General features: G+C 40.1%; 1 protein-coding gene across 4 annotated transcripts in view; it reads left to right on the plus strand.

Annotated features, from left to right (window-relative positions):
• Positions 1 to 27,977, plus strand: part of LOC134577628 (protein CEPU-1-like) — an 844,338-nt gene that overhangs the window by 632,389 nt on the left and 183,972 nt on the right. The window lies entirely within an intron of this gene.

The following is a 27,977-nucleotide window of genomic DNA, read 5'->3' on the forward strand; positions in this document are numbered from 1 at the left end:
GTTCATTGCAGCGAGATGATTACATCGATAATTGCTGTGTACTCTTTACTTAGTAAAGCTGAAGAAGGAGGCAATGAATAGTTTAACCCTTTAAAGCCTGAATGCTCTAAACACAGTTTGTTTGCTTGTTTTTCTTTAACCAAAGCATGGACTGTATGGTCCAAAAGGATCAGTGACCAGAAACCAACCATTGCCTTTAACCTCATCAACATGGGTATCATGAGCATGGCGCTGGTTCTGGTCTCATATGGCTAGGTAACAAAAAGATTGTGCTGATGTCAACCATTGTGCATCACCTGCATATCACAAGTTGGACTTTGAGAAGTCCTTCATGGGTATAGAAACTGAAGAAGTCATGTTTTCACAACTATTCCAGAGTTCCCAGCTTGGCATGCCTCCTTGGTAATAGATAGGTTGTTAGATTGAGAGATATAGACATGTAGAACTTGTAATGTTACATTGGAATTTATCAGCCGGTGGAAGAGTTTTACTTTCTGCACGGCTCTCTTCCTCTTTGTTCAAGAGCAGCATTACGTGCAAATATAAGCAACAATAAAATGTTGAAATAAGGAATACATAAAATGGTTTTGCTAAACCAATTATTATAGTGGAGTTGAAGAATTGTTTCCAATCAGATATATTAGTTGTGATGTTGTAATTGGAAGTTTAATGGGTTATCCATGAGATTTCAGGAGGTTTACTATGAACACAGTGCTCATAGCCGTAAAATGTATGGCAATAGTTCACAAAACCACCTATAATGTTCCGAGGGGTCCTCCGGCCACATATTGGTTCCTAGAGATGTTTTCATTTGGCCATTAGAAATGTTGGGATATATGTCAAAGGACCCTCTTTAAAATAGACTCTTCCTCTTTTCCTCTTTTTTTTGAGGAATAGTTTACACACAAATGGAACATGCAACAATGTTTAATTGAATTAGAACACTCTTATCGCTCTGGTCTTCCACCAACAATGCAGGAATGTGTAGAATGGTGGAAGATTGTGGAAGCCCTTACTATAAAAATAATATTTAATGTATCTAAATCTCCCCTGTAACAGCCCTATCGGGGACAGCCAACATTCTCCTTGAGGTGCATCTACTGCCACAGTTCATCATTCTCCAACATCGTTGACGATCGTTGGTCTGTAGCCTAAATTCTCTCTCTCCCTCTGGTGACTAAAATATGATGAGAGGTTTTCAGGAACGAAAAAGGCCTGTAAAATCTGAAATGATGTTGGATGTTATTCAGAAGGTGATTACATTTTACACTATGGATCTTTAAATCATAATTTCTGTTCACTACAGGGTTTGCACTTTATGTGCACAATAAAGAGGCAATTTTAAAATAAAAACGTTTAATCGGAAATCTGAAACGCATTCCCCTTAAATGAAATCAGTGCCCTACAATCAAGGTTTATTAACCCCTTAAGGACCAAACTTCTGGAATAAAAGGGAATCATGACGTGTCACACACGTCGTGTGTCCTTAAGGGGTTAAGGTGTTTTTGTTTCCCCCCATTAAATCTACCAATTTTGTCTGAAATGTTGCACTTTTTGCCTTCTTTTCCATCTGGTCAGCATATTGGCAATTTATTCCTATCCGTCATCAAACATGGAACATCACCGCCAAAAACAAAGGTTCTGGATAGATCTCTTTACCAATAGAGGTTCCAACTAAGGAAAAAGAGCCACAATTTCCTCCTTACTCTATTGAAGTGGAAATAAAAATACAAGAACGGGATTTGGCTTAATGGTGAGGGCTTCATTCGCTATCATGCACATGTATACGGGGGTCCGTCTGCTGCTCTATATACATTGTATATCACTGAGATTAATGGAAGGATTAAGACTGAAATCCCAGTATGTTCGGAGCCCCATAGATTGGATTTTAATAGCCCTTTCAGTAGGATCCTGACATCAACTAGATGCTGAGATCTGTAATAAGTATAAAGATACAATGGGTAGATAAGCGTACGGAGTTACTGCTCTCTCTAATAGCAATGACTTCAGTGTGCTTTCCAGTATTGTGCACTGGTGATGGCTTCATCTCTGCCTAAATACAGCTGTTACAAGTGCAATAAAATGCTGTTTTCTCGAATTCATCTGAACACCAAATACACTTCAGTAGATGAGAGCATGGAACAGTTTGTATACTTAGTATAGTACTTGTATACATAGTTACATAGTTACATCGTACATCGTTACATAGTTACATATTGTTACATAGCTGAAAAGAGACTTGCGTCCATCAAGTTCATCTGATACTGAGCTGATAAAACTTGCAAAAAAGATGAATGTGCTGATTTTCGAGATTATAGAGACTGCACATACATACACCATGCACCATAACCACTTCATATGAGTGAAGTTTTCAAAGTACTTGGAGTAATACTTTAATGTAATTATATATATATATAAATAAAATGTTTTGTTTATTAAAAGTGATAAATAAATAATAATGAGTATTATTCATATGGACAATATCTATTTAAAATGACCAAATCCCAACCACATTGGCAATTGTCATATTTACTATTGCCAATACGGTCAGAATAGGGTAGGTCCAGATGTGTTTCCTGTCCGGATTACAATTAGTGCTTTCACATCTGACCCCTATACAAAGTTTTATTCTTAAGGTTCACAAAGCACCAATTTACCTAAAATCCAGAACCAAATGCATCTGGCAGGATACACATTTGCAAATTATTGTTCAATTGGTTTTATGCGAGAGAACTATAATATTAAGTACTACTTGCCTGCCACCAAATTAAAAAAAACTAAAAAAGAAAAAAAACTAAAAACAAGAAAAAGGGTTTAAAAAACATTTTGGGGTCAAACATCATAATTCTGTAGGGAGGATTTACACTATCTGCAATGCTGCAGGTTGGACCATATCTACCAACTTGTGAAAACTAGCGAGTAGGCAGCCATTGCGGTCCATACGCTAGCAAGAAACCAATTATAATATTTAGGGTTGAGTCAGTTGATATCCCCCAACACTCACCCTTAGTTGGCAGATTGGTGTTCTAAAGAAATGGGGGAGTGTGGACATACAATTCTTTACCCCAACCCCACCTCCTCCCCCTCACCTCCACCCCTGAATTAGTTTGGAGGGAACAGAGAGGTTGCAAAACCAGGGAGTTGGCCTGAACTGCCAAATATATTTACATATGAAACCAAGAGGGCAGTGGCCCTTACTGTCACAGGTTCCTCATTCTAGGGCCCTATTAAACCTTGTACTGCACAGTGTCCTAGGAGGAAATGGGTTAATTTCTCTAAGAGCCGGCATTAGGCTGCTAGAGAAGGACCGGCCATGAATGTGGCAGGCATTGACGTTGTGGCTGGCTTATGCAATGTATGATCATATACGCTAACTAAACCCCCATTATTTTTTTGCCGAGGTGAGATGTTTTTATAAGCACAATTACATTCTGTGAGACTTGAAATGGCTGTTTAGTGAATGAGCGAGTGCGCTGGGTCTTGTAGGATATATACACATAGGGTCTTACAAACCTCAGCATATCATTTCTAATTAGTGGGGTAAGAGCTGCTAGATCCAAGGAGACATCTGACTGCTATTTTGGGGTCAAGAATGAATTTTTTCCTAGTTTGTGGCAAAATTGGAAGCGCTTCAGACTGGGTTTCTTGCCTTCTTTTGGATCAACAGCAAAAAAATATGTGAGGAAGGCTAAACTTGATGGACGCAAGTCTCTTTTCAGCTATGTAACTATGTAACAATATGTAACTATGTAACAATCTAACTACGTAACAATATGTAACCATGTAACAATATGTAACTAACACTATGTAACTATGTAACTATGTAACTATGTAACTATGTAACTATGTAACACTATGTAACACTATGTAACTATGTAACAATATGTAACCATATGTAACAATATGTAACCATATGTAACAATATGTAACCATATGTAACGAGGTAACAAGATGTAACTATGTAACAATATGCAACTATGTAACAATATGTAACTATGTAACAATATGTAACTATGTAACACTATGTAACTATGTAACACTATGTAACAATATGTAACTATGTAACAATATGTCACTATGTAACAATATGTAACTATGTAACACTATGTAACACTGTGTAACAATATGTAACTATGTAACAATATGTAACTATGTAACACTGTAACTATGTAACAATATGTAACTATATGTAACACTATGTAACACTATGTAACACTATGTAACACTATGTAACACTATGTAACACTATGTAACACTATGTAACACTATGTAACACTGTAACTATGTAACAATATGTAACTATGTAACACTATGCAACTATGTAACTATGTAACAATATGTAACTATGTAACAATATGTAACTATGTAAGAATATGTAACTATGTAAGAATATGTAACCATGTAACAATATGTAACTATGTAACATGCAGTGAGTTATATGTAAAGCTGTCACTGGGGAAGTGATGGATTGCACTGCTCTCTGCTGTAACACTGAAATGGCTGATTCACAAAGGACGTGTAACTTTTCGCTAAGAGCCAGCTCGGTTAAAGTGAGTCCAGTAAGTTGCAGTTTGGGTGTGACTTGCTGAGCTGCCGTGATCGTCTCTAATACAATAAACTAGTTAAAGGACCACTATAGGCACCCAGACCACTTCAGCTTAATGAAGTGGTCTGGGTGCCAGGTCCATCTAGGGTTAGCCCTGCAGCTTTAAACATAGCAGTTTCTGTGAAACTGCTATGTTTACACTAGGGTTACACTAGGGTTAATCCAGCCTCTAGTGGCTGTCTCATTGACAGCCGCTAGAGGCGCTTCTCACTGTGATTTTCACAGCGAGAAGACGCCAGCATCCATAGGAAAGCATTGAGAATGCTTTCCTATGGTTAGGCTGAATGCGTGCGCGGCTATTGCTGCGCATGCGCATTCAGCCGATGATATCAGAAGAGGGAGGAGAGTCCCCAGCGCCGAGGGAGCCCGGCGCTGGAGAAAGGTGAGTTTTTAACCCCTTCCTCCCCCCTTCAGGGCACTATAGTGCCAGGAAAACGAGTTTGTTTTCCTGGCACTATAGTGGTCCTTTAAGGAAGACTTGCAGAGTTTAATCAGCCTGACCTGCTAGAATGAGACTGCTAATTTGCAGCTGTATTTTTTGGTATCTCTGGTACCATGAGGATTTGGGTGGCAATCTAACCCCTCTGGCAGAGAACCAGGCAGAACAATTGCAAATCTTTTTTTATGTATGACCTGTGGTTCTATCAGATCGAGTTTTACTGATTCATCCAGACAGAGGATTTCAGCTAGAAAGCAGATGCTGCATCGTAGGCTCAGACATACCTGGCCTCTCCGGCTAGATGAAGATTACAAGCAGGAAATTAAAGAGGGTGCAGATACAAGAATGCCTGGCTAACAGTCTAGACTAGCGATTGATTACCAGTGGTAGAGCTACTGGACTATAACTCCCATAAAGCTGAGGCATGGTTCATCCGATACTAGTCTGTTTCTTTACCATGGAACTGAAGATGCAGGCAGACCGCAGACAGGGGGGTAGTAAAAGAGCAAAGTTTTAAACCTGGCGCAGTCACCATGGAAACCAATTAATTCTTCATGTTTTTTCTCCGTTTACTCTAGAAATGCTTTTCTAGATTCTAATTTCTGGAATGAAGATTAACCCTACCAGCAGTATTACAATGTTGAATTTCTGATTTCACTATAAATGATGATTTCTTTTTTTTATATAATATTTCACTATAGGAAAGGATAACCATAAATTGCTTTTTTTATTGGTTGCTACATCATTCTTTATACAGATGTTACACAATCATTCTGATGGGTCCCTGATTGCCTTCATTCTGTTACTTTGTAGCCGCAGCGATATGGCGCATGCATTGCGCTCTGTCCAAGTCTTGGCTAGATTAGACAAGCTCGCGCAGCATTTGAACGCATGTCACGCTATAAATAAAACACAAAACATAAATGAAATTAGTCACAAGTGTTAAGCAATAGGTTTTAGGATATGCCCAGCAATACTGAGTAAAACAGGACTGGCCGAGAAATGTGTGGCAGTTCATGGCCACTGTGGAAGGAACATTCCGGAATGTTATATGTACATGTGTGTGATGACCTTACATTAGAACGGCCCAGGAATACTGGAGGGACGGAGACTTTCTGTTACTGCCAGCATTCTGTAGCTCTCGTTCTATTTTGCAGACATAGTTCTCAGGTCTCCTAGATGTTACGAGATGTGTTTAAGTCATTTTAATGCTGGTTGGAACATGGCAGGTTTGTGGTGGATATTGGTTCCCTAAATGACTCTCCTAACACCTGTTAGAATCTCTGTATAACAAAGTGGAGCTATTTAACCCCAGGGAATCTGTCCCTGGTGATTGCAGTACTTGACTGTGCTAATCACTCTGAGCCCTGTCTCGCTGCGAGTGGGGGCTGTGAAGTGTGACTGACAGACGTCTGGCTTGATGTGTGATTATGGTACTGATGGACTGAATGATTCAGCAGGGGTTCACTTTCCTACTTGCAACGAGAAACAAAGCTCTACTAAATCCCCCTTAGAACAACACCACGCAGCCACCCAAGAAATCCGTGTTGATCGAGATGTGTTTTTCATTTATCCCGCAGCCCTGTCTGCAAAGATACAGTTAGACAGTTTCTGCTTCTTTGTCTGAGCGCAGGTATAAATGGATCCCTGGTTACTGAGCGAGAGGTGGCAGCTGACAGACTCGGTGATAGTAAAAAATATTGCAAGTCGCTATCTAGTCATTGCTACACCATTTGTTGACATAGTATGGTCATCTGTGGGGATTTTTAGATTGTAAGCTCTGAGGTTCAGATTAGTTTTCTCTGCTTCATCCATCTAATTAATACATATTAAAACAAGGACTAAAATCCAATGCAAAGGCAGATTGTTTCTCTATTGTACTGCAAACAGCATATTGCATGCAGCCTAAATATAGATATTTATTTATATTTTGTGTAACTTGGCTTCTCCCAGGAATATAGCAGACACTTTGTCCTCTGGCTCTCTCGTATATGGCGTGACGGCTTGTTCATGGTCTGCCGGCACACGGTTACATCTCCAGAGACTTCGCCTTCCATGTACAGAGCTCTCTGACCTTCCTAAAGAAATCTTGTTTGTCGTAGGAGTAAATTAAACCTCCTAAGGTCTATGATAACTGAATAATATATTATCTGTTCAACAGAATAAAAATAGTATCAGGCTGCCTCTTGGCGATATGCAGACATAGAACCCACGCCATATGGATAAGCAGATCCCATGTGGCCACCAGCCTCCTTGAATATAATCATCCGGGACCTAGATAATACATGGTGATACACTATGACCACTGGCCAATGGCTGTGTAAGAGCAAGATTAAACATTGAACACTACAAACAATGACTGTATCTAAAACATGCCATACACACCGCCATCACTCAACCTCTGACAGACCTGGTCCTCACAAGTTGCAGAGTCCAATTTTTTGATGATTCTGATTGACACAATTTATTTCCTACTTTTATGAGCTGTAGAAATGTACTAACCAGTTGTGAAATGGGCCCTTCTTCAATGCTAGAGAGGATGATCTTGGAGAAGGGAGATAAGGTCAAGCCTTACATAGTCTGTATCATCTCAGTATTGTGAATCCAGAGGAGAAACCCTACATTTACCACATCTCCAAAAATTCCACATGGACAAAGTCTGACACTTCTAGGGGTGTGTGTGGAGGTGTCGTCCGGTGCAGGGCTGTTCTGAGAAATTTCAGGTAACTTATTAATAACAATTTATAATCTATAAATGGGTGCACAATATCAATTACAACAGTGCACAATTATCTTATAGTACATATCATGCTAATAGATAGCAATTAAGGATTGGTCGAACAAGTTTATGGTAAATTTATGGTAAAAATAGCTGACCCAAAACCATTATCGAAGACTGCTTTGTCCTTAAATTCACTTTGAATTCTGACATTGAATAACTTATCTTCATTTTTTTAACACTTCACACTATGTGTCTTAGAGGGCGGTAGGTTCCTTTCATCACTAATCCAGCGTGTCGTTTTAACAGACATTAACTGCAATGGTATTTAACAGGATTATTCAGTAAAGTGAGAATTGTTGAAAAATCTAAGTAAATTTCAACTTTAATGCCAAAACCGGCAAACTCAAAGCATTGCCGACTTGGAAAAGTTTTCCGATCCATAAATATTTACCTTTGCATTCCTGACAATTTTCACTTTAGTAAAACCCCCGATTGTTTACTGAGGTATAAACTATCGGACTGTTTCATGGGATAATTAATATGAAAAATAACGTACATTGACAGAAGGGGCTATGTGGCAGCATATCTAATCTTCGTTCAATCCAACTTTCCAGTTATATCCTTTATACCATTCTAGAGAAATTAGGTTATTCAATAACGTTCTTTGCCTGCGGGAAGGAATTGAGGAGAAAGTTGAAAGTTCAGATGAGCGAACATCAGCTAATGTAATGAGAAGTCATGGTTGGTGTGACACTGTGAGAGTAGATTTACTGCCTAATTAGGCATTATATAGATACAATACATTACAAGAAACACCAGGATGTGTCTTTTCTGTATCGAATCCCTCAGCCAATCCTGGTGCTCCTATAGTAGAGGTTTTGAAGAGATGTACATACGACCAGGCGTGTTCAATAACATGCAATTGGAACGCTCATGTGAACAGATGCTTCTGATGTCTCTGCAGGTGAAAGAGATTAAATAAGATCCCACGGGTCTTAGACAGGTTTCCAATTTGGTGATCATCCCTTCCTTCTTCACATAGGAATGGTAAATGGGGCCAAGCACATTTATGGTTCCGGTGCCTCTGACTAACCCCTGCATAGGGATGCCTTATCCCTTAATCTTCAAACCCAGACTCTCTGTGGCTGTCCAATCACAGCCTTCCCAATGCAGCGCAATGAGAAGTCTTTGCAAGGCAGGAGCTCTGGGAAATTACTGCCTTGTGAGTTTATCTCCACTGAGCTAACCAAACCAGGAAGTAACAGGACCGGGTGTATGATTGACAGCCAGTTGGGTGTAACCATGTAAGTTTATAAAACGGTAAATTTCTATTGAAACCTGCACTTTTTTAAAAATAAATAAAGTTTTAAAAAAAGAGGTCACACTCTTCACACATTTGTTTTGGTGTTCCTTTTAGTTGTAATATTAATTGGTTATGTGTCCCAGGTAACCTGCATCATGTTAAATTCTCCATCACAATCTTCCAAATTTGATATTTCATTTGCAGCTCGAAGTTGCAAGAGACAGGAGCAAGTGTTCCTTGAAACGTCTGTTTTTAAAAAATAGTTTATTTTCTCTAGCCAGGGAATGAATTGGTCTATTGCAGAGTGTTCGTACGTAAGCAGGGCCAGTGCAAGGATTCTTGCCAGGCCTATTCAACAATCCATTCTGCTGCCCCCTCATGAATGCAACTACATTCCCTCAGAGGTTTATTCACTAAATTTGAATTGCAATAAAGAGACATTTAGGGAAAGAGAGGCATTGAGTAGACATTAAAGGGAAACTATAGTGCCAGAAAAACTTTTTTTCCTGGCTCTACAGCTTCCCCCTCTGTCAAGCGCACCTCCCCATGTGGTGCAGAAGGGGTTAAACACTGAGCATTGGCTCAGGTCCGCCGTCGCTCCTCAATAGCCGCACTCGCATTAGGATTCCCCCCCCCCCCAAAAAGCATTATACAATGCTTTCCTGTGGGTTTTTGCGTGACGCTGGACGTCCGCATGAATAGCCACTAGAGGTGGAGTTAACCCTGAACGGTATTTATTGCAGTTTGTTTAAAACTGCAATAATTACCTTTGCGGGGCAAGGACACTGGGGCAGTGCATACCGATCACTTAAATCAGCTGAAGTGGTCTGGGTGCATATAGTGTTACTTTAAGTGAAAGCAGACACAGTGAGAGAGACCAGGACAGCCTGGGGAGACATTTAGGGAAAAGATAGAAAGACTGTTGAGATATTTAGGAAACAGAAACTGGGAAACATTTAAGGAGAGAGACATAGTGAGCACACATTTAGGGAATGAAAGAGATACACATTGTCAGTTAAACACTCTCACGGACATACAAACTGTCAGTTACACTCTCACTACCATGTGTCACTTACACATTCTCACTAACACACACACACACAGTGTCACTTACAGTGTCACTTGAACACTCTCACTACCACACACACAGTGTCAATTACACATTCTCACTAACACACGCGCACAGTGTCACTTACACATTCTCACTAACACACGCAATGTCACTTGAACACTCTCACTACCACACACACAGTGTCACTTACACATTCTCACTAACACACGCGCACAGTGTCACGTACACATTCTCACTAACACACACAGTCACACAAAACTCACACCACTTTACATAAAGTGACACATTATTAACACACACAAATACAGCAATTTAAAACAACCGCCCCCCCCCCAATTTACTACCATGCACACAATACACAATCCCTTTAGCCCGCTATACCTGGGTGCTGTGAAGAGGAGAAGTCCCGCCTGCAGGTAGCTGCTCTGTTCCCGGTGGGGGGAGCAGGAGAGCCATGAACAGTGAGCACAGGCTGCTTCCTGTTCCCCTCAGAGAGCTTCCGGTGTTCACAGGAAGGGGGGGCAGCCGTGATACCAAGTCATGTCCCAGCTTCCCCTGCCTGCAGTGCTCTGCTCGGGTGCTGGGGTTACAGCATACCCCGCTCCCCGAGCAGGTAATCGGAGGCAGAGGGAGCCCAGCAGCTGAATGACTGCGCTGGGGGGTGGCTAAGGAGCCGCTCACTCAGCATAGCATCCCCAAATAGCAACAGGGCAGCCCACCAGGAATCTTCACGGAGGGCGCGCCCCAGGTGAATGCCTTATTCACCTAATGGTAGCGCCAGCCCTGTACGTACATATGTATATATGTGTATGTTGTTAATTTGACACATCATTCACTACATTCCCAGTGTCAGCTATAAAGTACGAACTATAATGTATTCTTAGCACGGGGAGAAAATGAGAAGTGATGAATCTCTTCCTGACAGTACTCTTTCAGACCAATGTTCCTGGCGTTTATAATGCCTGCAGGTGACAAACACAATTTCTAAGGATGTTCTGATCACTCATTGGCAGACAGTGCAAACTGTATCTGTGTAAAGAATCATTGTATGAACCTCCACTAATGATATAGACCAGAAGCCTCAAACATTACTTTTTGTATTCGTGTAATTCGGGGCAGTTAAATATTGTTGTTAAAGGGACACTCCAGAGTCGGTGGGGTGGGGGCAGAGATAAACATTGTGCTGGCCAATCGACCTTTCCTCTTAGAGATGAATCCATGCATATTCATGGGGAAAGATAGTGTTTACAGCAACAAGCCTACAGGGACTGACTACAGACACCAGAACAACTTCAATAAGCGGTAGTTGTTTTGCTGACTATCGTGTCCCTTTAAACGCCACTCATATTAGAAGTTTATGTATTTGCAGCCTGTGTTGTGATCTTTCACCTAACCAGGAAGGGATCATCATGATCCAATCATGATGCTCCCTTAAAGAAACGCTTTAGTCACCAGAATCACTACAGCTTAATGTAGTGGTTCTGGTGTCAGTCCCTGCAGGCTTTTCAATGTAACCACAGTGTTCAAATTGCTGAATAGTAACACCTCTCGTGGCAGTCACTCAGATGACCACTAGAGGTGCTTCATAGTTTAGTGCTGCATTGTGCTGTATTGAGGCGCTGGATATAGAGATTTAATGCATCTCTGTGGATTGGGGCAGCGCGGTGTTTGCCACACGTGTGCAATAGCTTTCCAAAGCTTTCTTATAGGATTGTATAAACTGACATCATCAAGATAGATATTCTCAGCCATGGAGACGGGCCAGCTACGTTGAGACTGGCCACCGTTGGTGTGCGACAGCCCAGAGCCTCACTAGATCTTACATTCTATTGAACTTCCACAGCCTGTGCCCTCGACTTGATTAAAGAGTGGGGCCACAAAACACAATACAGGAACAAAAGTTATTAACTAAAGAAAATGGTGAAGGTGTGACATCATAACGCTGCATTTCTGTAGCAAAAAGGGACCCATTGTGGTTTGTTTAGGTAGAAATGGTGTGTTTACATAGCAAAATGAAAAAGAATAGTTTTTATTGATTTTCTTGTCTTTAATAACCAAAACACACAATATTTCTAAATGTAACCTAACCTTCATAACATCTAACGTGTGTGGGAGCCTGGAGTGTCTCTTTAATAATATAAACCCACCCAGTATAACTAACTGTAACCTGACCTACACAGTGCATCTAACATGTGTGGGAGCCTGGAGTGTCCCTTTATTAATATACACCCACCCAGTATCACTAACTGTAACCTAACCTACACAGTGCATCTAACGTGTGTGGGAGCCTGGAGTACCCCTTTAATAATATAAACCCACCTGGTATAACTAACCGTAACCTAACCTACACAGTGCATCTAATGTGTGTGGGAGCCTGGAGTGTCCCTTTAATAATATAAACCCACCCAGTATAACTGTAACCTAACCTACACAGTGCATCTAATGTGTGGGGGAGCCTGGAGTGTCCCTTTAATAATATAAACCCACCCAGTATAACTAACTGTATCCTAACCTACACAGTGCATCTAACGGGTGTGGGAACCTGGAGTGTCCCTTTAATAATATAAACCCACTCAGTATAACTAACTGTAACCTAACCTACACAGTGCACCTAACGTGTGTGGGAGCCTGGAGTGTCCCTTTAATAATATAAACCCACCCAGTATAACTAACTGTAACCTAACCTACACAGTGCTATGCCGCCCACCGGCGTTTAGAGCACGCCCGCCGTCCTTAAGGGGTTAAGACTATAAAGGCTTTGATTACGAATGTAGTATGTGTATCAGAAACATTTCACACAGAGATTTTGATGTGACCATATAAACATACAATTAAGCATTTTACTGCACAGTAAATATACAGTAAATTATTTTGATAAAAAAGGTATTTACAACCCAGGAGCAGATCTATTGTGCACACAATTCAAATTATTTTCAATGTATTTTATATTTATATGCTACTTTCATTTTATTAAAGGGACACTATAGTCACCCAGAACACTTCAGCTCAATGAAGTGGTCTGGGTGCCAGGTCCCTCAAGTTTTAACCCTGCAGATCCAATCATAGCAGTTTCAGAGAAACTGCTATGTTTACATTGCAGGGTTAAGCCAGCCTCTGGGGGCACCCTCAGGGCACTATAGTGTCAGGAAAACCGCTTAGTTTATCTGACACTATAGTGATCCTTTAAGTATACTGCAGATATCGCCCTTAAAACCATTGAAATTAGTAAAAAACAAAACAAAAGAATTTGCCCTGAAGCACCATGTGAGAAGATTCTCCAGGTTAGTTTAGTAAATACTGCTCGATTCTGATGTGAACGTCTGATATCCATTTTGTTATGGCCTAGTATTAAGACTGCTGGAATCTCCTGTAAACCTGTGACAGAGCTGCCGCGTCCTCCTTTGTATGAAGGCCGCTGTCTGTTTTCTAAAGGCTTTCGGAGAAGTCAAGAAGCTCTTCCCGTCTGTATTAATCAGCCCTTTAAATAAAGATGCTCTGCTCAGAACGAACAGGTCATATAACCAGTCCTTCAGGACCTGAGGAGTGAGAAATATATTAAAAGGAGGTGTGGATCTCTGTGCGTGATATTAAAAGGTTACCAGGGCAATAAGGCAGCGTTAATAAAGCAGTTTGTCGCTCTCACTGCGATAGGCAGCTGGTGGAATGTGTTCTGGTTTTGAAAGGGTTTATGCATCTGCATTCCTTTTCTCACTCTGTCTCTCATTCCTTTCTTTTCTTCTTGTTTCCATGGAGACAGCAGATAGGAAAAAGAGTAGAAATAGAAAAGAAAAAAAAAAAATCCAGCATGTGACAAAAATGTTCAGAATATAGCGCCAGCCGTGTGGGGCTGGGCGGTCTTGTGTGTTTGGGTCTAAAGATAAGACTAAATCGAGTTCTTTAAAAGAAGTGTTAGACAGAGTGCAACCGCAAGAACAAAGGCGACGTAGACTCTGACAGCCATTATCTTTATAGGAAACAAGAGTCAGCCAGGTGTAAATTAAGGAATACAAAATGTATAAATAGGACAGGATGGCACATGACAGAGACGTTAATTGTGCCGCAAATGTTTAATCAGTGTGTGTGTGTGTGTGTGTGTGTGTATATATATATATATATGTGTGTGTTTTTCACATTATAGATTCATCTTCTTTTGATCTAATGAGGAAGCGGGATAAAGTAGAAAGTGCGGTGATTGCCATTGTTGTCATAATGCTGAGAATAGCAATCCCACAATGCTTAGCAGGTGCCTGCACAGATTGTCGTGCTTGTTGTAGTGTTTAATCCGATCCATGCGCGGTCCATGGATTCCGACTTCAGTTCGGCTGTAACGCAAGTCATAAATGGAATATTACAGTGTTCCCAAAGCGTATCTGGTCACCAACACATTGGTGTTGACCGGTCACATCATAAAAATCCAAAGTAACAGACAAGCATCTCTCCAAAAAAAAAAAAATTTAAAATGTATATTATTAGGTCTAATTCAACTTCTATAAACCACTAACCACTATTTGAACAAGCATTATGGATTTCTAGAGTCCACGTTAATGCACATGATGTGAGTATGTCATAAAATTTTATAATTGCATGAGGTTCTTTTAACTGTTCCAGTGTCAGATCTTTGCTATTCAGTGATGTGTCTCCATGGAAACTTGTGGTGTCCAAATGTGTTCTGGCAGAGCCCCCCTCCCCGTCCCATAATGGACTCCCTCCAGTTAAATGTGTTCCACCCATACCTCCTAGAATGGTGACCTGCGCTGGACAGATGCACAAATTGATGGTGAGTACCAGTTACTGCTTATGCACAGTTGGCATGCAGGGACGGACATGATTGACTAACTGCACTTGCAGCCTGTGTCTGTTAATACAGCTGGGCATGGCTGGATATTCAGAAGAGAAAAGCTCAATGACCGTCTACAGGATTCCAGTTTAGACTGTAATCGGGACACTTGGCAGGTATGAAATCTGAAATGTAAGGTTTCAACTATGTTTGTGTTAATGCAGACTTTATAGCTTAGATTAGGAATGAAGCTTGTGTGTCAGAAACCTTTCATACATTTTAATGTGACCATATAAATAACCATACAATGAAGTATTTTCTTTCCATCTTACTTTATTCTACAATGAGGAGGGAAATTGACTGAATTGTGAAATTTTGGGAGTTTAAAGAGAATTTCCAATTTTAGGCCTAATTAGTTATACTGAAAACCATATCTGACTTTTTTGAGAATATTCCAATTTGGGTATTGTGACATCACATTCAAAGGTCACTTTAAATTCCCAATTATCCCACTTATTCCCAATTAATTAGCTTTTACAATTAGCTTTGTAGTGCCCAAGTAATGGGGGGAGAGATCTGTTGGTGTGAAACAAATTTAACATAAAATTGCATGACTATGCATATTTGTATACCATTGTGGCCATATGTATCCCATGATTTATGGTATGTTTTATTGAATAAACCACATGTAGCACATGGATGCAGACCCTAAAAATTAGTCCGTAGCTACAGGTCAATGATAAGTGGCCTTTGCTTCTCTGGACCGGATTTTTAAGAACTTGTAGGACAGTTTCTGCATCTTTAAAATGGAGCTGACATTTTTTGGGAAGTTTTACTTAATACTGTATTGAACAAATGTGTTTGTCGCGTAAAAAATAAAATTAAATGTAGATATCCACCCCTCTTTATTCTGTAACTGGGCACCTCCAGGGCCGTCTTTCCGCATGGGCACGCTGGCCAGTTGCTCGGGGGCCCCACACGCATGGTGGCCCCACCGCGATGCCCATGTGCTTAGGCCGACAGGGGAGATCCTTTAATCTCCCCTGCGGCCCATGGAGAGCTGGCCTTGCTTACTTCCTTTGGACCGTCTTGGGCCGGTGGGGAGATCAAAGATCTCCCTCACCGGCCCAAAGGCCCTTCGTTGGTGAGAGGGAGAATGGTAGATAGGACCCAAAGCTTTATTTATTTATTTTAAATCAAAATAACATAAATCCCTTATTACCATGCATACCACACACACACATCATCCCTCACATACACACAGCACCCCTCACACACAATGCACCTCACACACACACACTGCACTCATCATGCTCAGCACCCCTGTCTCGCTCACACACACACACACAAACACTGAACCCCCCACACACTGCACCCCTCTCATACACAGACACACATTGCAGCCCCACTGCTGTCTGTGTGTATACAGCGGTCTGTGTGTGTTCTGCAGTCTGTGTGCGTGTGTTCAGCATTAAGCAGCCTGTGTGTATTTTGCATTCTGTGTATATGTATTCAGCAGGCTGTATGTATTTTGCATTATGTGTGTGTGTATTCAGCAGTCTGTGTGTTTGTATTGTATGAATGTATTGCATTTGTTGGAGGTACCAATAAATATAAGCTTAATTTTAGCATTACTTTACATTGTTTTTCCTGTGAGTGGTTGTGTAGGCAGGGCCCGTAATATTGTAAAGATGGCACTGGGCGCCTCAATTTTGGCTCCCTGTCAGTCATTGTTCTAAGCTCTGTCTTTTACACCTGGCAGTCAGCATAGCGAGAGCAGACAGAGAATGAAACAATGTGTCTATGTCTCCTCTTCTTTAGCAATATGTGCCCTGGTTGTGCCTTGTCTGGGCTGGATTACGATGTCATCTGCTAAATCTTTAATGCAAAAGTAAACCGTTACCGTACGTCTCATGAATAAACGGTTAACACAACGTATAGATGATTTTCAATCCTTTATTCAATGGATGCCTGAAGACCTGTTTGAATGTTTTGTGTAATGCTAGTCTGAGCTAATTTAAACATGGTAGTATATTGAATGAGACAAAATGAATATTTACCTTGTGTATAACGTAAACCCATATCATGTAGTGATTTTTCCATTAAGGTTTTGTTCAGGAGGCACATAGATACATTGTTGCAGTTGGAGGTAAATCTCCCTCTTTTTCCTGGTGTTTACCTATTGGTTGGTATAGTGTTATCATTGTCACTCCGCTATTAAGGAATCCCAGGTGTGCATGCGGTTGTAGATTTGTACACTTGAGGCCTCTTGCACGGACAGGTGCATGTCTGGGTGGGGAAGAATCTAAATCAGTGTTGCCATTTTTTTAATTTATTTTTTTGGCCTCACTCAGAATTAAGGAAAATCCAAAACTTGCAGTAGCTCTCATAGGAGGAAACAACATCAAATGAAAACTAAAACTCTGTTTAATAAAATGTTCTCATAGTGGAGCATAAGTTGTACATGGTAATGGATCTAGTTACACTCAGGATGAACTCATGTCCTATTGACTTAGGTCACATGATGACAAGCAGCCAAGACCATTAAAGAGAACGTTTGGGTTTATGAAGACCAAGGGACCAATGGCAAATGTTTGGAAAATGTAGAAAATAAGTTGACGGATGACAAGGGCACATTGGCATGATACCGCCAATGTATCTACACCACGTGTATGCCCATAGTATGGGGAAAATGAATATAAACAGCGCTGTGATTATAATAATTGATGCAAATTGTAGCAATTGCCATCTGCACGTGTTTTAATTTCATTAGTTTTATAAAAATGCCATTGTGCCAACGTATGAAGAATGGAATTTTAAGTAGGTGTGACTTACTTGAGAATATTGTATGAAATATGTTCACACCAGGATTAGCAACATGTTGTTGGCTCATGTGAGCATATTGGTAAAAGCATTCCTAAAAAAGTAGCTCAGTTTTTTATGTCCAACTTCCTAGACTGTCACATTTTTTTCCCAATTTCTAATTAAATGAAAACATATGTGCAGGTGCTAATTTTGTCTCAGTTTGCATCAATTATTAACAGAGCAGCTTTTTTTTTTTTTTTTTTTTTTTAGCAACTGCTCTCTCTCTTGCATTCTTAAATCTCTATGAAAAATGTAAATATTTTATTGTTAAAATGTTTTTGATAAGCATACATGGAAAGGCGGATTAGGATTGGCTGCAGGATGCCAGCGGTTTCCTGTTTAGAGGTTTGCAAAGATAGCGCAGCAGAGCTGGGAGTACGTTACAGAAAATAGACACGGTGAGGGTTTTTTATTATTTTTCATTTTTCTTTATCTCAAATGCATTAACTTACAATCCACTTAATGAAACATCTATTAATTTCTTTCTGTCCCTTCAATAGATATATAATGTTTATACAGGCATGCAAAGACCAGGAACGCAGCAAATCCAAAAAGAGGAAGGATCTAAACGCTGTATAATGCAGAACAAATGAAATCATATTATTTTTGTATTAACATCTTTTTATTTTTAATAATTTATTTATCATTTTTAAAGGGCTGAATGACACGTGAGATCTGTGTTGTGTGTCCGATACTAACACAACCTCGGGATTATTGTGTTTTTGCAATGTTTTCGCAATTATAGCTTCTAGGAAGGGAACTGTAAGTCCGGATTACCGGAGCTTCACCTGCTCTGCCTGCTGGGAGCCCAGTGCGGTAGGCCCAGCTCTTGATCTGTGCTGGCTTAAGGATAAAGAACTTTCTTTTTCATTGCTTTGTGCTGTACGTGTGGCTGTTCTCACTCTTTGCATCATCGTCAGGGGAATATTCCCCATGGGGGGGAGGACTTTATGTTGTTCCAATTAACGTATAAAGGCAATCTGCAGCCAGAATTGGCACATTTACATGCATTAACAATTAGAGACGTTTGTTCCCGATCTGGTTCTCTCTCTCTCTGAGAAAGAGATGAACCCAAGCTGTACGCGCTTGAAGAGAGACGAGGGGGATGTGAACTAAGATGGTCACTGAAAGACTAGCAGTAGAGAAAAAACATTCACATATTAATGTGTTTGAATCTGTGTGTTCTTTCTTCAAATACTTTATTATTCTCTCGGATATTGGAACGCCCTGGGATGCTGCCTGTTCATCACCTCTTTTTCATTCTTTTTAAATAATTTATCTCTCCTTTCACTCAAGACGTTGAAATTTGTATCCTTCACCTGTGTATTGTGTTTTTTTCAATGTATCCATTTTAGTACACAATATGCAATATGAGCTGTCAGTACAGCCTGTATTCCCCGACCTCCCAACTGCCCAGATTTTGGGGAGGACAGTTCCGATTTTGGGGGAGACCGCTTTTGGGCACACAAGAATACTGTCACCAAGAAGTATATGTAAATGGCACTAGAAACACCCAGAGTACACTGAAACAGTGCCTTATTTATTCTTTCATTTGTTTGTTTATTACTAGTCTTCCTGTTTAGTTTTTTTTTTCTTTTTTTATGCTTGCTTTTCCCCCAAATTTAGGTTTTCAGTGTCAGAATTATGCCGAGCTCAATCAACATTCAGCCACAATTTGTGCATCAATGAAAATGTTCTGTTTTTGAAACAAATGGTTCAGCCAAGCCAAATGTTCTCAATGCGCACAAGTCTGTGTATATTCCTGGTTCTCCTGGAAGGTAGAGGGACACAGCCAGAGCTGTGAGACGAGTAATCATGGTGCTCCTGAGACCACATCAAGGTGTGTCATTAAAAAAAGAGATGAGTGAGATGGAAAATAAACAAATCAGAAATGATGTCGGTTTACATGGAAATAATTGCAATTAGAAAATATATTTATTGTCAAGAGAGTTTGAGAGTGACATTTACATTCCATTGTCTGTTCTGCAGAACATGCAATCAGTAGATAAGTTACAGAAAATGTAACAATGTGTCAACATGTGTAGACAGTAAGGATTCTATCCAGCCCATGCTTGACATGGACCAAATCTTATTTGGGTTTCTGTTTTGCCGTATAATGTTATTATACAGAGAGTTGTGCTTCAAACCAGCATCCATTCTATAAGCCCTGTATGTGAATGCCACCTACCTCCCGGATGTAAGGTAGAAGTAGTTATCTTGATATATAAACCCTCTTTCTTAGCAGCTCAGCATTCTTAAAAAATAAAGATATAAATAAATGCATTTAGCGGAGGTGTTGGCGGGTTCCATGTAATTTTGCATTAAATAATCTATACTTTAACAACCTGTCCTCAACAAGCCATCAGTCCAATCTCTGACCTTGTATCCACCACCAGCTTGCCAGCCAACCACCTAATGCTTGGCCAAACCATTTTTCCCCAAAATATAATTTTGAATTTCAGCTGAATGTTGGATTGGCTCAGCAAAATTTGGGACCAAGATTCCATTTTGAAAAAACAAATCAAAAGAGCAAAAAAAAAATGTTTTCCCCTCTATTTCTCACTTCTTCTGTTAATAAAATCACCATTTAGTGACTGTCCCCTTTTACCCATCAATCAATCAGCAATTCTTTTGTTTCTGTCACAAGTGGAATTCATAATATTTACCCCCTGCCCCCGAGTTGTGTGTTTGGCATTTCGCGGTTTGGTTAGCCTGTACCCGAATGGCACAAATTCGGCTTAATTGCAGTCTGAAATGAATCCGCAAGTTTGCCAGCCAATCACCAGCTCATTGGGTATGCCTAGTGAACATATGTGTGTTGATATGTGTGCTTTCCAGGTATCTATTATCATGGAAGCTAAGTAGGTTCTCCATAGATGGGGACAGATTTTCGATGCATTGTTAGAATCCATGCTAAGGTTTTTGTTGTATGTTGTGTCTGTAATTTCACTGGTTGACAGGGCAAAACAAACAAACCCTTGATCTGCTTTCTGAGTTCTGTAATTATACTGTTTCCCAGAGGGTTACAACAAGCACGTAATTTGCGATATAAAAAATATTACAAAGCTCTTTTCCAGCTATATTTCCTTGAAGCAGCATTCTTTTGCTAATTTGTATCCCTTTTAGTAAATCGTATTCTCTGTTGTTTTGTGTTTTATTCTGCGAGGACGTAATCATTCTGGTGCAGTGCTCCAGGATCTGTAATATGAGGTTTCTTGTCTTTTTGAGGAAATCAATGTGGCAACCTCTCGATTTATACTTCTAGCGGTTAATAAACCACTGTGAGAAAATGAGATTGCCGTGTTTCCTTGGATCGGTCCATGTGGACATTGTTTGACTTTAGTTGCACAAAAACACTAATATCTCGATCTGATAGTATCCAGGAGAAAATAAAAGGTTTCTGTATCAAACACGGTTTGTTCTATATATTTAACATGTTTACTGTTTCGACATAGTTGCATTTGGTAGACACTTTATAAGGAACACCGAAGTTAAAGTCGTTCACCAAACAGGAAATCATGTGACTTGATATATAAACAATGCAGACACAATCGAGAGATTTAGGCCTCAATTTAATAAGCTTTCAAAATGAGTCAAGACTTTTAGAAACACTTTTAAAATTATTTTTTTCTAGAAAGATTCCCATATATTTTTTATTTGTATTTTTTATAATTCTTTCTTTTATTGAGGAACTAAATTCACATTGCAGACAAAGGTAAGGTTATATCACAATGGTTTATGATATTTACAGCGTATCATTGTAGAATAATAACGATGGATGCGAGTACAGTGAGGAATAGTGACTACTCCTGACTAATATTGCCTGCTTTTTTTTTGTAGGTAAAAACAATAGAGTAACATAAGCCATAATACTAATAAAAGGTGTAGGGTAACATAGGGGGTATCACCGCTGGGAGTGTAGGTAAATGACCACATATAGCCCTGAGACGTTGTTTGTGGGCGGTTCTTTCAGGGTAATCTTGTATGGGAGACTATGAGGATTTTGGTGTCATCGTGTGACCATGGAAACATGGAGGGGCGATTAGGGGGACGAAACCGCTGAATAATGAGCATTAGTTGGTGACATGCAGTGTTGACTGGTTGTTGTTTATGAGCCTAGGTCTTGCGTAGTAGTAGAACTATGGTATGATGTGCTTAAACCAGCTCTTGCTGTTGGTACCCCTAACCAAGGGGGCCCAGGGGGAGGGGGGAGAAGGAATGGGGTTGGTACAAAGCCAGACCCCTCTCAATCGGAGCAGCACCATTATCTATGAGTCTCTAGTAGGAGGGTCTTACCCCACTCTCTCAGGTACCAGGAGACTGTCGGTTATGGTAACCCTGTCAAACTTTTTCAACAGACAAACAATATAATGCAAAAACATATTTAATGATTTCTGGGGTCTGTGGCCCATTGCCGCCGGCTTTCCCAGCAGTCTGCATCTCAATCATGTCCAAGCTCTTGTCAATGGATGGTCCCGTGGGATGAAAGGGACTACAGTGGTCGGGTCCCAAGTATGAGTGCTTCTGTGGTTTTCCGTCATCTTACCAGGGACAGGTAATCCCAATGCTCGAAACAGAGCTGGTGCCTCTTTGGCCGAAGATAGAAAGATTCCCATAGACTTTTAAGGTGACTTATTTATATACATTATTTGGATTTTATTTTTTTCTAACACTATTGCATAATTTGGAAAGCTTATTAAATCAAGCCCTTGTTTGTCTATAAACTGTATCTTGGGCCTGTTATAAACAACCAAGTAGATTTCCTGACCTCTCATTGGCATTCCAGCTTTAACTTTTCTATGTATATGTGCCTAGATTTTAGGAACCGTATAAACTGAAAACCGTGTTCTACATGTGAGTGAATCCTCTCCCTTGTAGGTGGCCACCATGTTTAGCCCATTCATGTTTGAGGAAGTGGTCCTAGGGAATTGTGCAACACACTTTTTTTTAATGCAAATGTTTTAGTATTGCCTCTTCTGGGCTACAATGTACATTAATGTTTCATTGTGCTGAGGATCTTTAAGCTACATTTAGCTGTGACACTGTACACAAGGTGCAAGGGACTTTCTGCTAACATGCAATCATCACACGTTCGTTTGAGGTTGGCATCAAAGCAAGCCGTAGTGATTGACAGCGTATTCTACTCTCCTCGTTCTCACTGAAAATGAATGCTCTTTAATCCGATTTTGTCCAACTTTCTATTTCTAGTAAGAGGAAATAAGTAAGAGGCAGTCATTCGTTCCCCTTCAGCATAATCTGCTCTAGCAAGCAACTGTAGAATTAGAATTGAATTTGCAACAATACGGCAAAATAATTAGAGCTCGGACTCTGTGAACAGACATGGCAGTTCTGTTCCAAATGGTTACAGAGTCTGACTGACTCTATTTCCATGAAATGTAGATTGTGTGAAGTGAAACGGTTTACAGCCCACCGAGGCATTAACCCCTTAAGGACCAAACTTCTGGAATAAAAGGGAATCATGACATGCCACACATGTCATGTGTCCTTAAGGGGTTAAAATATGTTTTAGAAGTTTTTTATTTCTTTATTTTGATTAAAATAAATTAGATTTTAATACCATATCTCGAAGGAACTGATTACTTGCTATTCGTGTGTTTTTTGCTTTTCTATTCGTCTCTCTATTATGACACAATATACCGTATTTTTGTTCATTAGGCCCGTTGTATATGTGTGTGCGTGTGTGTGTGTAATTAAAGGATTTTCAATCTTATTTTACTCTTTCTAGCACATCTAACGTCTTAAATCATAAACACGAACATCTCGGCATGTGTATAGCGTCTGAAATGTGCCTCCTGTGTCCAGTGTTTGTTTTCACTACAGTTTCTAATAATCTGATAAATCAACATATTTAACAAATGTTTGTCAATTGGAACAGCCGACAACTGAATGAGCTAATCTAGTCTTTTATTTTTTTTTTTGTTTTCTTCAGTTAGAGTAACTCTGTTTTTATGTCATGTGATAGTGTTGCTTGTAACCAAACAACACTTTTGTTTGTCAATGTGAATTTCAGATCCCATTTGGTGTGCTTGTGTGGGAGGTTTTTTTTTTTTGTTTTTTTTCCATCTTAGATATGTATTTCTTTTTAATGCGTATCAAAAGATTGGAATGAGAGAAGACCCGTGGCATGAAAAACTATTTTTTTTTTTGTAATGAGAATTGAAATCGAATAATTTAAAGGGTGTTAAGGTTCACTAATCATAACCTACAACATGCTGGGATGTGCCTGTATTTGCCATTTGACATCAACATGCTCAAAGCAGCAGCAGAGCATTTACTAATAATGGAGAGACAGTGGGTTATCTGGTTAAACATGGCCCAGGGAGCCAGATGCTAAACCTGGTGTCCTCTGGTAAAATGACGTTTCCTTGGTAATAGACATTGGCTTGGTGAAAATACAGAGTTGTCTGACTGGACCAACTAGTTAGACAGGGAAAGAAATGACCAACAGGTAGACAGCCTTCCTTGTAAAGTAGTTTGCCAGGTGATCATTGTAAGGAAATCGTAAAACTCTAAATTTTCTTTGTGCTGGAAAAGCATTTAATCCAGGTGACCAAAAAGGGACACTTTCATTTTAGGGGTGCAGTCAGCGGGCAGAGTTCTTTCAGGACATTATAGGTGAGTTAATAACCTATTGATGTCTATCTTAGTATCTTATTTACACATGCTGAATTCTAAACACATTTATCATAGTCTAAAGGGATGCTGCCTTCCGTATTCTGGATGGCAAGTTTACATTCAGGTATGTATAAATATTGAATCTTTATACAGGTCTAGAAAAATCACCAGCACTCGTATAGATTTCAACTAGAATAGTTTTTTTTTTCCCCCTTTCCTCACTTGGCTCTCCGGAATACAGAACCACTGTGAACTCTATAGTACCACCCTCAAATGATACACACAGACCTCCCAACTCTCCTGAATACTGTGGGAAGGCACCAATCTCTTGGTTCTAACCTGACGTTCTTGGTCTGTTTTCTGGTGTCCCTCTTTTGGGGACATATAGAAACTGACCTGACAAAGTGTAGCACAAGTACATGTACTATGCTTAGGGAACTATGACCAGGCCTGCCCTTAATGCGGCTGGTCAATGTGATGGCCAGTTAGACTCACCATTTTGGGAACCTCCAGTGGATGCATTTTGTCCTGCCTACCTCCGGATATTGTGAGGTTTGCAAATGCTTCATCTCAAGAATTCCTAATGTGTTGATGAACACTAGGATTTGCGGGATTCCTTTTCACTTGGAATTCCCAAGCTCTGGAATGTATAGTCATTACCTCATAGTAGTGCCATGTTGGTGAAGTCTGGAGAGGACTATCTGATGTATAGATAAGGAACCTTTTATCTGTACGTGTGTTGGACATTTGGCTGCCACAGTGTATATTTTACTGTAATATCTGCTGATGCGAAGCTCTCCGGCTTACTCGCAAACACATAGACCTTTTTTTTTTGTTTCTAGAAGAGATGGACATTAGGTTAGAAAAAAGGGACCGAGAGATTTAAAAGCAAAATAGTGTGTGTCACTGATGAAGAGGGACATGTGGATGACATACACTATTCCACACCACGCTGCCACTCGTTAACATAACTATATAAAAAGAGTACTCACTGGCACGGCTGAAACTGTCTGAAAGTGAGCCTTTCAAATTGACTAGGTCTGTTCTGAAGAGTCCTCTTCAATTCAATCTGTTTAGAGTGATGAACATCTAAATTCACAGACAATGTTTCTGAATATCGCTGTGTCCTTAACCTCCTGCGCATCACTCGGCCTCTCTGCCTCTGCCGGCGCTGTCTTTGCACTTTGGCAATCATACGTCTGGTTTCCCGGTGCTACTCTGTGTCAATTTGTTCAAAGGATGAAGGAAAAGTTTCTGAAAATATTAATATCTAAGTTTATCAATTATCTGGTAAAGGATAAAGCCCATCTGTCTTTTCATATGTTTTGCACGGATAGGGCCCAGTCTTGAATGGTTTGACCTGGTTTCCCCTATGTTGAGTCTTGCAATGGAATTCTGAGCATGTTAGAAACACTGAGATTTATTTAACATGCCAAAGCTCTGTGGATATTGACAACCAACCTGCAATATTTCTGCTGGAATAAATGAGCTGAGTGCAAATCTCCAGCTCTGTCAAGTTAGATATGCGTTCTAACTCTGTTTGACCTACATTTTGAGAGGTTGGTGATCACCCCAAGAAGAATCACAGTTTTATCAAATAAACATTACGCAAAAATACCTAAATTGGTACCGGCTACTGAGCTTTGTATTTCCTAGGTGCAGAGCGGAAAAACGCAAACTTTTCTGTTAGAAATATATGTCAACTTTTAAGAAATGCACATTTTTAAAATGCATTTTTTAAATACATATGTGCTTTGCTAGGGGTATCTACTAAACAGTGTTTTTTATTTTTTTATTTTTTTGTTCTTTAGTGACCATTTAATTGCAGAATTGTTAAAATAACTATTTTTACAATCAGATTTAAAACCTACAAATTTAATTTCAACACAAATCATAATATACAGCCTTCATGCCAAATCGCCTTCTAAGATAGCACCTTTATTCTATATCCAGCTTATAATATATAGCCTTCAGTCTATATCCTGCTTATAATATATAACTTTAATTCTATATCCTGCGTATAATATATTGCAATTCGTGTATATGTATAAATAGTCAATGAGTTTGCTTGCTCTCACGGGGATGCACTGTGCAGGCTAGATACTGAGCCATGGGGAGCAGAAAAGAACTGTCAAAAGACCTGCATAACAAAGTAATGGAACTTTTTAAAGATGGAAAAGGATATAAAAATATATCCAAAGCCGTAAAAAAATGCCAGTCAGTACTGTTCAATCACTTATTAAGAAGTAAAAAAATCGGGGATCTCTTGATACTAAGCAAAGGTCAAGTAGACCAAGAAAGATTTCAGCCACGACTGCCAGAAGCATTGTTTGAGATACAAAGAAAAACCCATGAGTAACCTCAGGAGACATACAGGCTGCACTAGAAAAAAACAGTGTGGTTGTTTCAAGGAGCACAATATGACCAAACTTAAACAAAAACGAGCTGCAGGGTCGAGTTGCCAGAGTTGTGCCAATGCCTCAAAAAAAGCCTGGTTACAATATGCCCGACAACAACTTGACACACCTCACAGCTTCTGGCACACTGTAATTTGGAGTGACGAGACCAAAATATAGCTTTATGTTCACAACCATAGGCACTATATTTGGAGAGGGGTCAAGGCCTGTGACAAACTGCCTTTTGTCACTGGATTTTTATGTGACAAACTGCCCTTTGCCCCTGGCTGTTGGAGGAGCCTGATTGCCAGCCTCCTGCCTCATGACTATGGCCCTGGGTTGTATTGCCCTTTAAAGACATTATTTGGGCATATGGGATTGTAACACACTTTTTCTGACCCCTTGATTCCATGGGAGAATGTGCCTCTTCCCCTCCCCCTGTTTCCTGTCCTATTGTTTCTCCAGCAGGGCGTTGTCCCAGGGACACTGCCAGACCAGTTTAAACTGGTTGCTTTGTCCCTCCTCAATCTCTCAAACTTTAACCCCATGGCAAATTTACTCTGTTTGTGGGATCTGAGCGCTATTCACCTATATTGGGCGTTCAGATCCGAGCTATTTGGGGATTAAATGTGGGGGTTCTGTGTAATATAATAGGAATTATGTATTTTTATGTATTTTTACTGTTAGTGTAAATGGAGATATTTTCTGTACCTGGAGATAATTGAGTTTACTGCAATGCCTTAAGCCAAATATCTCCAGGATAGAGGGGAGGGATTTTACTGTGTATGTGGGAGTGTTATTTTGTTAATTAGTGTTCCCATTGGTTTGTGTCCCTTTTGTCACAGTTTACCACCAGGTCCAGTGGGTGTGCCTCTGGCCTGAAAACTTGTATAAAAGAAAGTCCTTTTGTGCGCATCAAACAGACCTGTTTTACCCCTTCATGAAGTCTTGGCTCATGTTTGGAGGATGGGATAACTACACTCTGGGATAACTATCACAATACTCCCCTGAGTTTAAGCTCTTGTAAGGGCTTGTTCCTGGTTCCTGCTCCCTGGATTCTAGGAGAGGTTCACCCACTGGAAGCTGAACCCTGGTCTTGGGTCAAGAGTGGGTGGAGGATGGCGAGACCCCAACCAAGCTGCGGCAGTTCATGGGGTCTGC

This window comes from Pelobates fuscus, chromosome 11, assembly GCF_036172605.1.
Source record: "Pelobates fuscus isolate aPelFus1 chromosome 11, aPelFus1.pri, whole genome shotgun sequence".
Taxonomy (NCBI): domain Eukaryota; kingdom Metazoa; phylum Chordata; class Amphibia; order Anura; family Pelobatidae; genus Pelobates; species Pelobates fuscus.